At 36.5% G+C, this 12,065-nt stretch overlaps 1 protein-coding gene across 1 annotated transcript in view; it reads right to left on the reverse strand.

The window, feature by feature from the left end:
- MAGI2 (membrane associated guanylate kinase, WW and PDZ domain containing 2) overlaps nucleotides 1-12,065 on the reverse strand; it is a 989,343-nt gene that overhangs the window by 909,942 nt on the left and 67,336 nt on the right. The gene's annotated exons all lie outside the window — the stretch shown is intronic.

Below are 12,065 nucleotides of genomic sequence, written 5' to 3' on the forward strand. Positions count from 1 at the left end.
TCGTGGATTAATAGGCCATGTGCTTGATGTAACTCTAGGCTTCCCGGAACACAGGCAGAGATGGACCATCACAGCAGTCCCAATGACCTTAGGCTCTATTTACTACCAGATTTCCACTGAGGAAGCCATGGATCCATCGTTCCCAATCTAAGGGCTTTGTGCAGAGATTCTGGAGGCTTCAGATTTATTCCAGAGGGAAAAATATGTGCCTGTAACTAATAAATTGTGACTAAGTTTACCATCACAGGACAATCTAAGAAAATCTTTAGTCCTTCAGGGATTGCTGTGATATTTTGTTTTCTTTCTTTCCTTCTTATTCCTGCTTTCTCTTCTTATTCTTCTTCTCTCAACTTATAAGAATATACAAGAGCAGGAGTGAGCAGAGTTTCCAAAAACGGAGTCATATTGTCCAACTAAGTTCAGCCCTTGTTGGCCTATATCTTCACCAAGTCCAACAATCTAGTCATTATTATAAAGAAAGCTGAACTAACTCACATTTTCTAATACTTAATCATTTCCCAAAGTCTTGAGGCTGGCTATACAGGGTAGTTACAGGGTAGTTATTTTACCTTAGTTAATTGTATATATTCTATTTACTCACCTGTAAAATGAAAAAAATGATATTTGCTTAGCTAGATTTGAACTTGTAGTAAGAATAAATTCCTAGAGAACAGGACCTGTGTTTTATTCCTTCCACATTTCTAGCACCCAGCTGGGCATATGCACATAGTAGCTCTCAATGTTAGTTGAACTAAATTAAAATAAGTTATAACATACTAAAGTTTATAAATTTTTAATCTCTTTAAATTTAACAGCTTATTAGGTATGTTAATGACACTTTGAATTAACAATTATACTTTTTTACAATGAATGAATTTGGAAGATAACTTTTTATGAATATAACCATATTCAGAAGGATAATGACATCCAACCTACAGAATCACTGCAATTAAAATTTATATTTGTATCAGAAAACCAGATGTCTTCTTTCCAAAACTAATTTTAGGTCAACATATTGGCTTAAATACAAGTTTTCCAAATTGCACAACGTCTTGTTTTCCTATGTGCATTTTTATGTATTTCATTCTACCAAAAGACTCATCTCATGACTCCTTAATGAACTTTGTGGTAAAGAAATGATGGTGAGACCTACAAAAAGCTGCCACTGTTGACCTCTGATCACAGATGTCGTGCCACTTAGTGCTGAAAGCATCTTACTTCTTTCAAAGTATAATTAATTTTTTGTAGTGCTTCAAATAATATATTCAACTCCTCACTTTTAATTAAGATTCTTTTTCTGTTTCTGAGTTTAAATTATGTTCTGAGAGCACTTTTTGTCTACTGCTTTTTCATGTGAGAAATATAATTACGATCTAAATTCTGTTAGTGTCACATTCATACTTTTTAATAACAAAGTTGTGAACAAAAAATGAACAAAGACTCTTACACACGTTTAAAATGTCTCATCCTATAAGTAGAGTGGAACAATCCCAGAATGCACTGATAATGCATAAGTATCCTGGTTTTCTAAAGAATAAATATGGTCCCCTGGTAGCTTTTATATAACCAGTTAGCATACTATAAATCAATTATTAGGAGCTTGAGTATAAGTAGAAAAGTAAAAACCTTACTTTAAAAATGTACTGTAAATCTTTTCACTAATATCTGAAGACAATTATTTATATTGTTAGTATTTGACTATAGTTTAATCCAAAAAGGAATTTAAAACTTAGAGCAGTCTTTTAAAAAACAAATTTAAGACACTGCTATTGTATGCCTATTGGGTTATCATGGAAAAGAAACATGCTTAAAAGTGATATTTTCCTTCACACCAAAAGGTCTTGGAGATGCGATGTTTTCCGCAGGAGGGTGCCAGTGTCCATTCTACAGCTTCTTAAGTGTCAAGAAGCAGCTGTGGAGATTGCAGCCACAGCGGCAGTTTCTCAGTTCCGGCTCTGTGAATTACAGCTGCAGGCCTCAGAGGTAGCCGTTAGCCTGGTAGAGCCATTCTGTATTGTTTAAGTGTTATTCCTGCGGATCTATTCAGCAACACTCTTCTCTAATTTTCCAACAGTTTTCTAAACAACTCATTCCCTAAATCTCTTCCTCCTTAAATATCCTGCATGGTTTTATTTCCTAGGCTGAACCCCGAATGACACATTACTAACTGGTTTGCTTTACAGAATAGAAAACCAACAAAAAATTCTTTGACACCAAAAGCAATAAAAAGAGAACGAAAGCTTGGCAGAAGTTAAGCTTGGCTGCCCACTCACTGGCGCCTCAACGGTTTAAGTTGCACACTGGACACCAGATATCACCGGGCACTGGATCCCTTGAGCCAGAATTGGTGCATTTACCCAGAAGCCAGGGAGGATCTGTGAGCTGGAAGGGCACACGTGGACATCTTAATCTCACATGTTCCTGGTGAAGGGATCAAACAAGTTGTGCCAACTTGTGTCACCATGGAACTATGCTCAGAGAGTTAGTCAGAGAATGAGGGATCTGAGAAGCTGTCACTATACTGGACCATAAGTGACAGCTGAGACAGTGGAGCTTCTCTTCAGCAGAAGAAGCGCCATTTTTCCCATTAAAATGTTATGAACTCTGAGATAAGCCCTGTTGTCTCTGTTTTGGTTACCTCTAGATAAGAACACGAGGAGGGCATTCAATAATATATATCGTTGAATAATATCGATCAGCTACTGACCTTGGTCTTTTTGGAGCCTTTGGAGGAATGCTATCAGTGGGGGTCCTGCACAGCAGCTGTGGGAATAAGTGGGTGATTTAGAGGTCTTATTTAATTCTCTATTCATTTTCATGACTTTTTCTGCTTTTATGGAAACATTAGATACAAAATGTAGATACACATTCAAGCAGTCTTCTATATTCTGGAGCATCCCAAAATTTGTTCAGAATTGTAGGGGAAATCAGAGCTATAGTGACTAAGGAGGTAATATGATACATCCCTTAAATGAGTCTTGGCATCAGACAGATCTAGATTTGAATTTCTCCTCCTCCACTTAGTAGCTGTGGTTTGGGGAATGGTTCTTAACTTCTCTAAGCCTGTTTCCTGGTCTGAAAAATGAAAACCACAACACTTTTCTCAGAGGACTGCAAAATGCAACGATATGATTATAGTCCTTGCATGTAGATATTTGGCAAAAGTTAATTCACTCCCTTTTCCCCACTCCAACCTTGTCACCCTCACACTGGTTTGCAAAAGACAGGCTTTTATAAAATGCCAAGGTGAAGAACTAGGAACTTTTATAAATACCTGTCTGTAGAGTTTTATAAAGTCAGAATTTCAGATTTAGGTTAAATCAGAGTATAAAATGCAGGTAGAAAGTTTAGTAGAGCTTAAATTAAATAAGTTTTTACAAACTAGTTCAAAAATTAAAGAAAGCTTTTAGATAATGCAGACTCCTTTGCATATTTGATCTCTTTTCCTATAACAAGGTAATAGTTTTAATTATTGGAATAATATATTTATCAATTAAAATTTTCTTTTTCTCTCCTTAGATATTTTATCTTTCAATATCTCTAGCAATAATGTGCTAAATAAAAGACAATTTTGTACTTGATTTATTAACGGCCAACAAGAGGCTCATGTCAAGAGGAAAAGAATTGATTTGAAGCTAGCCAATCAATAGACCTTAACTTGAAAACTTTCCTGATAATTATCCATACATTTTCTTAATTGTGGAAATTTCTGTCCATTTCTGCTTGGCAAAAAATGTCTTTTCTCTTGGCGGAACTCCACTCATGCTCTTTAGAGAGCCTATCAGCCTGTAGAACTCCATTCATGCTCACTAGATAGTCTGTCAACCTGCAGAGTTCTTTGCTTTTCCTCTTTTTCTACCCCAGGAGCATCTGTGAACCTCTTTGAAAGCACACTCATGATGCTCCTGACTCCGCAGAGCTTCTATTAGAGAGCTGGTTTCATGTAGAGTACGGGCTGGGAGCCAGGTGCACCTGGGATAGAATCGAATCCCTGTTCCTCCACTGACTTACAGGATGGTATCAGGCCTATTACTCAGCCTCAGAGCCTCAATTTCTCCATAAATCTTCAAAGGTGAAAATAACATTTACCTTACAGGGATGCTGTGAGGATTCAATGAGATAATGTATGAAAAACATTTTTTTCACATAGGAAGTGCTCAATAAATGGTGGCTGCTATTTAACGAATTGTTCTGGTTGATGTTCACGGAGTCCCGTAACTAGGGCTGGCCTTTCCTGGGGACCCACCAACCATCCCCCCATTGAGAATACCAAGATGAATTGGATTCAGGACATGAAGTCTCAGATCACCTACAAATATTCAGGTCCTTTACTAACCTGCACAGTTTTCCATCAGTGTCAAATAATTAAAAAGAGGAGAAAAGGAATCAGAATTCTTACCCAAAATGGGAGATGACAGATATACCTAGCTTGGCATTAGCTCCCCAATTCAGTCTTTTCACTGGAGGACAAGTTAAGGAATTATCATTTATGCATACGAGTAGGTTGTATTGAGTAGTAGGTGAAACTCTGTCTTCATTCCAAAAGAGCTTATGCAGATATTTACTGATCTTGTGTGCATAAAAAGCAACGTTCCTGTGAGCTACCGTTTAAGTAGGAAAGGTAACAGTGCTTGGAATAGAAACTGAGAAACTAACTGGGAATTGATCCAATTCTAAACTTCTGACTTGCCTAAGAAACGCAGGATCTATGCGTATTTTTTAATTGAATTGACTGTCAATCCTATATCAGTCTTACCTTTTAATTACCCTGTGTGAGAAACCCTATGACTCTCCTAAATTTTTCAACTGTGTTGTAAATTGCACTGAGCACTGATTTAGCCTCCCATTAGCTAGATCTATTTGGGCATCCACCCAGGGCCATTCACTTGCATAAGTGGCATTTATTAAAGTTCAATATTAGAAGACACTATATTTCACGTTAAACATCTTATCATAAAGATTACAATCACATTTTCATAACAATACACCTCATTCTTCAGAAACCTTTATGTCACATCTCAACTCATTACAGATTCCAAAAGAGGAGAGCAATTTTAAAAGCTTTGTATTTCTCATTATGTTTATTTTCCCATCCACTTACTAAGGCTGGACCATATTTCAGAGTTTCATGAATAGTGAAGGCATATTTCAAGGAACATCAGAGTTATGAGGGCATCCTTAACTTGACATTCATAGACAAATCTGAAAGTACACGGATGGCTGGTTTTATCTAGAACTGCACTTAATTTAAACCCAGTTCTTTATTTTTCCCTGAAGTGTCTGCTCTATTTGATATATCTTCAGTTTCCATAAGCTGTTTACACCTGCTCAATATCAAGGGCATTCCATACTCAGAATAATTTAAGCCAATTTGATGAACTGATTTGAATAACGATAAAATAAAGAAAAGCAAGCTGGCAGAATAAGAAAACTACAGCATTTTAGAGCAGAGAGAACCATTAGAGTTCATTTTATTCCCTCCTCTCCCTCCCCTTAGTCCCAAGGGTAAGGCTTTTGACCAGATCTTATAGGCAGTTAGTGCCAGAGCCTAGTCCAGAACCAATGGCTCTCATTTCTTAGATGAGTGCTCTTTCCATGTTGTCAAATAGATAAAGCCAAGGGTTATTGCTATTCACCAGGCTCTAACAATGTTAAATTGCAATGTGTAAATAACTCTTGACTAGTGCACTAGACATGAGAATATCAGTAACCATGATTATTATTCCTTTTTCATTGTTCTTTTAGCCAAGCGCATTTGAATCAGAAATTGATTGCTCTGCTACAAACCTAAAGCCTTAAAGTCCCCTGATAACACTAGTGTCCATTGCCAACAGCCTACGTAATAGTCAGCAGACTTTGGAAACTTGGGTAGGTCTGAACCTGATAGAGTCCTAATTCTTTCTATTTAAAAAGTACAGTGGTGTACAATGAGGTGTGTTGACCTTATATCCAACTGGGCTGTGATTATGAAGCCTGCAGGGAGCAGATTCTGGGCTCCCTGGAAGGTGAGTGGTTTTCCATTGAAAGTGATTACTGGCTTTTCTGGAGGTGGGAAAATGGCTTCAGGCATTCATCTCCCATTCCTCCTTGGGCCAGCTGCTGGAACCGTTGAAACTAAGAGTAAAATACCACCTGCCTACTCCATCCATGACCCACTAACTCAGATTTCCTGTGGACAGCCTCCTTCTTATGAAGAGGAAAGGAAGAAATACAAACCAAAAGAGGAAAGATTGGGTCATAGCAACAGAAAAAGCTTATCAAGTCAGGGCAAAGGGAATTTTATGTCTTTGGGAAGATCAGTAAGATTGTTCACTGTTGGTGTTTATTGCTTTTCTTTTGTGCCAGATATATTCTTTTATTCTAAAACTAGTGCCCTGGTGTCAAATGGATAAATCAATACAATCACTTCTAATGTTCCTTGACTTTCCATTTTAAGCAACATTTTGAAGCCATCTGTCTCCTGTAGAGTTCTCTGTCAACCAAATCAATGAGTGTTATTATCTGACTAGGAAAGATGCATTCATTTTGTTCAATGAAAAAAGGAAAAAATCTATCGTACTTTCACATATATGACACGAAACTGGATCTTACCATTCTCAGTGAGAAAGGGGAGAGGGTAAACAAATATAGCTTTCTATAACATAACACATTTTTAATAAATACACCAGGCAGGCATACTTCTGAATGAGTAAATGAGTAGAATCCTTTCAAGTACTTGTTACTGCTCAGAAGCTTTTGAAATTTTTCTTCTGGTGTGGCCTTTCAGGGCAATTTATAAATCTCTGAAGAAATTTAGTTTCACTCGTTTATAGATTTCCTTCTCTTTTGTCCCACAATGTTAACAACCATATTTATTCTCTAATAAACTTTATTCTCAACACTTAGCAGCAAATATAATTAGGCTATTTTTAAAAATTAAATTCGTTTTCAAAGAACCAAAATCTGGCAACTTGATTCTAAACTAATTGCAAAAGAAAATGATTCATACTCTAAAAGAACTTCAAAAAAAGAGCTCCTAAATTGATGATTCTTACTTGAAGCGATAAGATTAAGGTTGAAAAAGATGTATAATACACAGCTGTTGCAATATGTTGAATTAATCCACTTTTTTTTTTTTTTTCCCTAAAGCCCCAGTGGATAGTTGTATGTCATAGTTGCACATCCTTCTAGTTGCTGTATGTGGGACACGACCTCAGTATGGCTGGACAAGCGGTGCGTCGGTGTGCGCCTGGAATCCCAACCTGGGCCGCCAGTAGCAGAGCACACGCACTTAACTGCTAAACCACGGGGCGGCCCTGGATTAAAATTCAGTTGGATCTGGTATCTCTAGTCTTGTGTCTGCATGTCTTCTTATAGTTCAACCCAGCACCCCAGCACACAAGCCTATGTTGCTTAAGGACGTTCTGACTACTTAATCACGGTCTTGATCACCCTCAACTCGGAGAATCTCATTCCGCTGGAAGAAGATAATTTTTTTTGTAATATAATGCCCAGGTTGATGTCACTCTCCCTTCTTACCACATGCTTAGAACTTAGAATTTTCATGATCAAAATTGCAAATAGAAAGGTTCATTCGTGCCCACAAAAACATATTGCCTTATTGAATATTAACACATATTGTGCAAGCTTTAAAAGTACTGATTTTTGCTTAAGAATTAAAATTATTTTTCCCCATGCAGTATACTAGAAAGCTCTGCCTTTTCAGACTTTTTAATAGATATGTGGTCACTCACTTCTCTTCAATAGTCCTCTCTGACCACAGTCCTATATGGAATTATATAATTAGGAAAAAGAGATGTTGACCCCTTGTGTAGCTATACGTTTTGGTGTGCTGGTAACTGCTCTTTTTAAAAGGAGACAGTTCTCATAACTTTTAAAGAGCCTGCTTCTATTTGCTTCTCCATGAGAGATAATTTAGCATAACAGAGAATTTAAAAAAATATTTTAGAAACCTTACAGTTTTATTCCTGACAATGCTTCTTTTTAACACGGCTTAGTTATACTAACTTAAAATGCTTAAACACGTAGAAACATCATTGTGAGTTACGCCTCAATCAGCTCTTCCATAAAAGTAATTTCTTTCATATCTTAAATCTATGTTTTTCATTTTATTTGCTTTTTATGGAATAGTTTTAGACCTCTAGTTTTATTGATTTTTTTCCTTTTACTTGGTATACACTGGTATTTCTTTTTGCTTCAAATAAATTTAAAATATTTCCCAATAAAACCATCTCACCAAATGACAAAGTATGGTCTTGGGAGAGAAGTTTAATTTTAACTAACTTCCATTTCATTTTGAAAATTTTGGAATTGGTCATTGAAGTCCTTCCTCATGTCATCTGGTATAATGGGAAAAAGTATCTAAAACTTATATCTGTGCTCGTACCTGTCTCAAAAATTAATTTGTATCTCTAATAAATATTGAGGACAGAAAGCACCAGAACTTCATCAATAAATGGAAGTGACTTTTTCCTCACACTGAAGAAGCATAGTCAGTTTCATTGTGGTTGACTAGCCTCAAGAGTTAACTATATGCAATCATTATGCTCAGTAGTATATTAAAACCAAAATAAACTCCATTTTTACTCTTTGAACATTTGAAAATTAATCCGGTATTTTTCTGTATTAATTCCACTAATTTCCCTCATACACTTTGGAATCTATATTACCCAAAGGATGACATGTGTTGCCTTAACTTTGTACACTTAACATGCTACGATGAAACAATCCTGTCTAATCTCTAAATAGACGCTGCTAACTGAGTGCTTCTCAACTTGTCTTTTGTACACTATCAACGTAATTGAAATCCCATTTGATGGATGTTCTAAACTCTTTTGAGTCCTTTATCTATATACATTTTTCCTGGTTAGTCTTTTACCACATTCCAGATTACAGCAGTTTTGTTTGTTTACTCATTTCTCCTGAAGTTCCATTACATAAAAATTCTATATAGCCTAAAATCTAGTGGTAGAAAGATTCAATTTACAGTATTCATTTTTTAAAAGTTAACTTTCACCTTAGGATACCAGGATCCTCTTAAGACCTTTATTTTCCCCCTATAAATTGCAGTTAGCAACTAAAAGACATATATTTAGGTCCAAATTTAAATCTTTAATGGACATGAATCATGTGACTGGCTTATGTTCTATAGGAAATAATGTGTAAGTTCCTAAGGATATTTTCTCTGTGATTCAGTTTGAAAGAATGACGAATTGATCTCATGAGAGTATTTGTGTGTGTATGTGGACCAAGTCCTGAGTCCTGCCTTCTGTGCCTAGAGACATAGCGCTAAGAATATATATTTTTGAAGAATTAGGTTGTGAGATAAAGTTCTGGGGAAACAAAATGAAAAGCCTAAATACAGTCAACCCTTGCTTACGGGGCAGGGAACAGAAAGATGGATTTTGTATTATATGTAGTTAAGGTCCATTAAAGACCTGGCCTGATCACCTCCCTCCCCTGCTTAGCTCAGAACTCAGCTGGCAGGCTGGCCCAGTCTTCCTTCAGAGGTGGTACAGGAGCCAAGCAGGCCACAACTGGATTCGGTTTAGTGTTTGTGTGTGAGGGGAGGACGTCTCTCCAGCGTTCACCTCAGAACTCTCTCTGAGTAGGCACCTAGGAAATCCGGTTCCAAGACTTTGTTCCTTTCCTCCTAGTTGTAGTTGGTGGTGGTGGTAGTAAGCAGAATTACTCAATTGGGTCTTGCCTTATAAAAAAGTTAAACTGGGGGCGGGCCCCTTGGCATAGTGGTTAAGTTCGCGTGCTCTGCTTCGGTGGCCTGGGGTTCACTGGTTCGTATTGGGGGGGGGGACTTACCCACCGCTCATCAACCATGCTGAGGCAGAGTCCCACACAGAGCAACTAGAGGGATGTGTAACTGTGACACACAACTATCTACTGGGGCTTTGGGGGTAAAAAAGGAAAAAAGGAGGAAGATTGGCAACAGATGTTAGCTCAGGGCCAATCTTCCTCAAAAACACCAAAAAACAAAAACAAAAAAAAGAATGCCTTTAAAAAAAAAATGGTTAAACTACGCTCACATGGTTACAAGTTGACTACAATTTTGTTTCCACGGAGTTGTCCAGAACCTATTTCTGGGGCCATTACTAGATTAAACAAGAGGTATACATATTAACTTATGCATGTATAAGAGCAGTGACATGTTCTTCAGTAATACATTTTCCTTTTATGGTGCTGGATACATGAAAACCAATAAGAATTCTTTAACCCAAGAGAATACGTAACAAATGTCATTCTATAATCAAGGCCAATAGATATGCTGGATACACATGTAGGTTTCTAAGCAATGGCAGGAGTTTTCACACTACTGACACATTTTTGCTGCACACACTCTGAAAATGCATATTTTATTACAAGATATACTGAGTGAAAATGGTGGATTGTCTACGTCCAATTCATCAGTATAGCACTGATTATAGATAATATAAACCAGAATCATCTCTATCTCAGATGTTTTTTCATTTTTATGCCAAGTTAAGAGCATTGTTAGTGAATGGTATTATTGGAATTGGCTATTAGGAGTGGTAACTACAAATTCAAAGAATAATTGTTTCATCATAATATTCATATTCGTTGAGTTTCTAATCATCTCCTTTATAGGAGCTATTCAAGGATTTCTAATTGAATTTATGACCTTGTTCTGAAATCACATCATGAAACTCTTTATGTTTACTCATATAAGCCTAGTTATTTTACCCTTATATTTATTTTTCCTTCATAGTATTTCTTTGGTACTCTAAAGAGAGATGACTTATTTAAGAAGTTAATTAACTAATGCAAAATTTACTCCTATTATCTTCATATTTAATTAAGACTTCTTATTTATGTCATTGTCTCAGCAAGGACTACAAGTATTCCTGAATGTCAGCCTCTTATCTATTTCCCTCAGCTTTTAAACATAATAAAGTGACTGGATTCTTTACTCAGTATTTCAGATCTCCTTTCTTTCATGTCACAAAAGATAAATTCACACGGCTGCACTGACAACATCACAGCTTTGAAAATGCGTCCACCCGTTACCTTATAAATAGTTTAGTCACTTACTTTAATCCATCTTCCTCTATCCATCACTCTAATGTCAAACTTATAAGTTTAAGAATGTGCTTCTCTCAACTTTTAGTTTTAAAGCAAAAGTCCAAAAGTCTATTCACTTAAGTAACATCCACTGACAGAGGTAGCATTTGGTCTGACAAGATGTCAATCAGCAAGCATTCTCATTTAGGAATATTTGAGAGTGGTGCCCTAGCTTTTTTGTTTTGATGAACATTCAGTGGCAACAATGACAAGAGTCCACCTCTCCTGAGATGCATGTGGGTGAAAAGGGTTGGGTGCTGAATTATCCATTTGACATAGCTCTGATAGTTCAGTCCCAGAAATTAAAATAATATTTTTTTGCTTATTTATTTCATTCATCCTAACCAAGTTTTTCTTTCTTTAGTTTCAACCTTCCAAAGCCCATATCTTTGAGTTTATTAAAGTTCAGAATAGAACTAAAACAAAAGGAATACACACGACACCCACAGATCAGAGTTTTTGGAGAGACTGGAAAGTTTCTGGAAGTCATGGAATCTACCTTGATGGAAATGGATGTTGATATCTATCTAGGATTTAGGATCTGACTTGAAAAGTCCTTGAATTGTTCTGAAGTTAATAGATTCTCAAATGAGCTGAAGCAGGTACTAAGAAGTTGATTTGTGAATTTTATCATTTATCATTTTACCAATTCCTCTCTTTTGAAGTAGCACCTGCTCATAATCAGGGATTGTTGTCTGTGGATTTCTATAGGTTGCATATAAGAAATTGGTACTCAACACTCAACATCATCACTTTCTAAGAGTTATAGAACATTTAGCTTTACTTTCCAATGCATAATTTTGTTTTCACTTGTGAGACTCTGCTGAAAACCAGAGATGAGGTTGGGAGTTACTGTGTAGATTCCATTTACAAAGTAGCTGTTTCAGCTAATAAGTTGAATTTGCATTCTCCTGTCTCCCAGTGTGGAGTTCTACCTTAATCATGATTCATTCTGAATCACCAACATCCTG

Source organism: Diceros bicornis, chromosome 3 (genome assembly GCF_020826845.1).
Source record: "Diceros bicornis minor isolate mBicDic1 chromosome 3, mDicBic1.mat.cur, whole genome shotgun sequence".
In the NCBI taxonomy this organism is placed as follows: domain Eukaryota; kingdom Metazoa; phylum Chordata; class Mammalia; order Perissodactyla; family Rhinocerotidae; genus Diceros; species Diceros bicornis.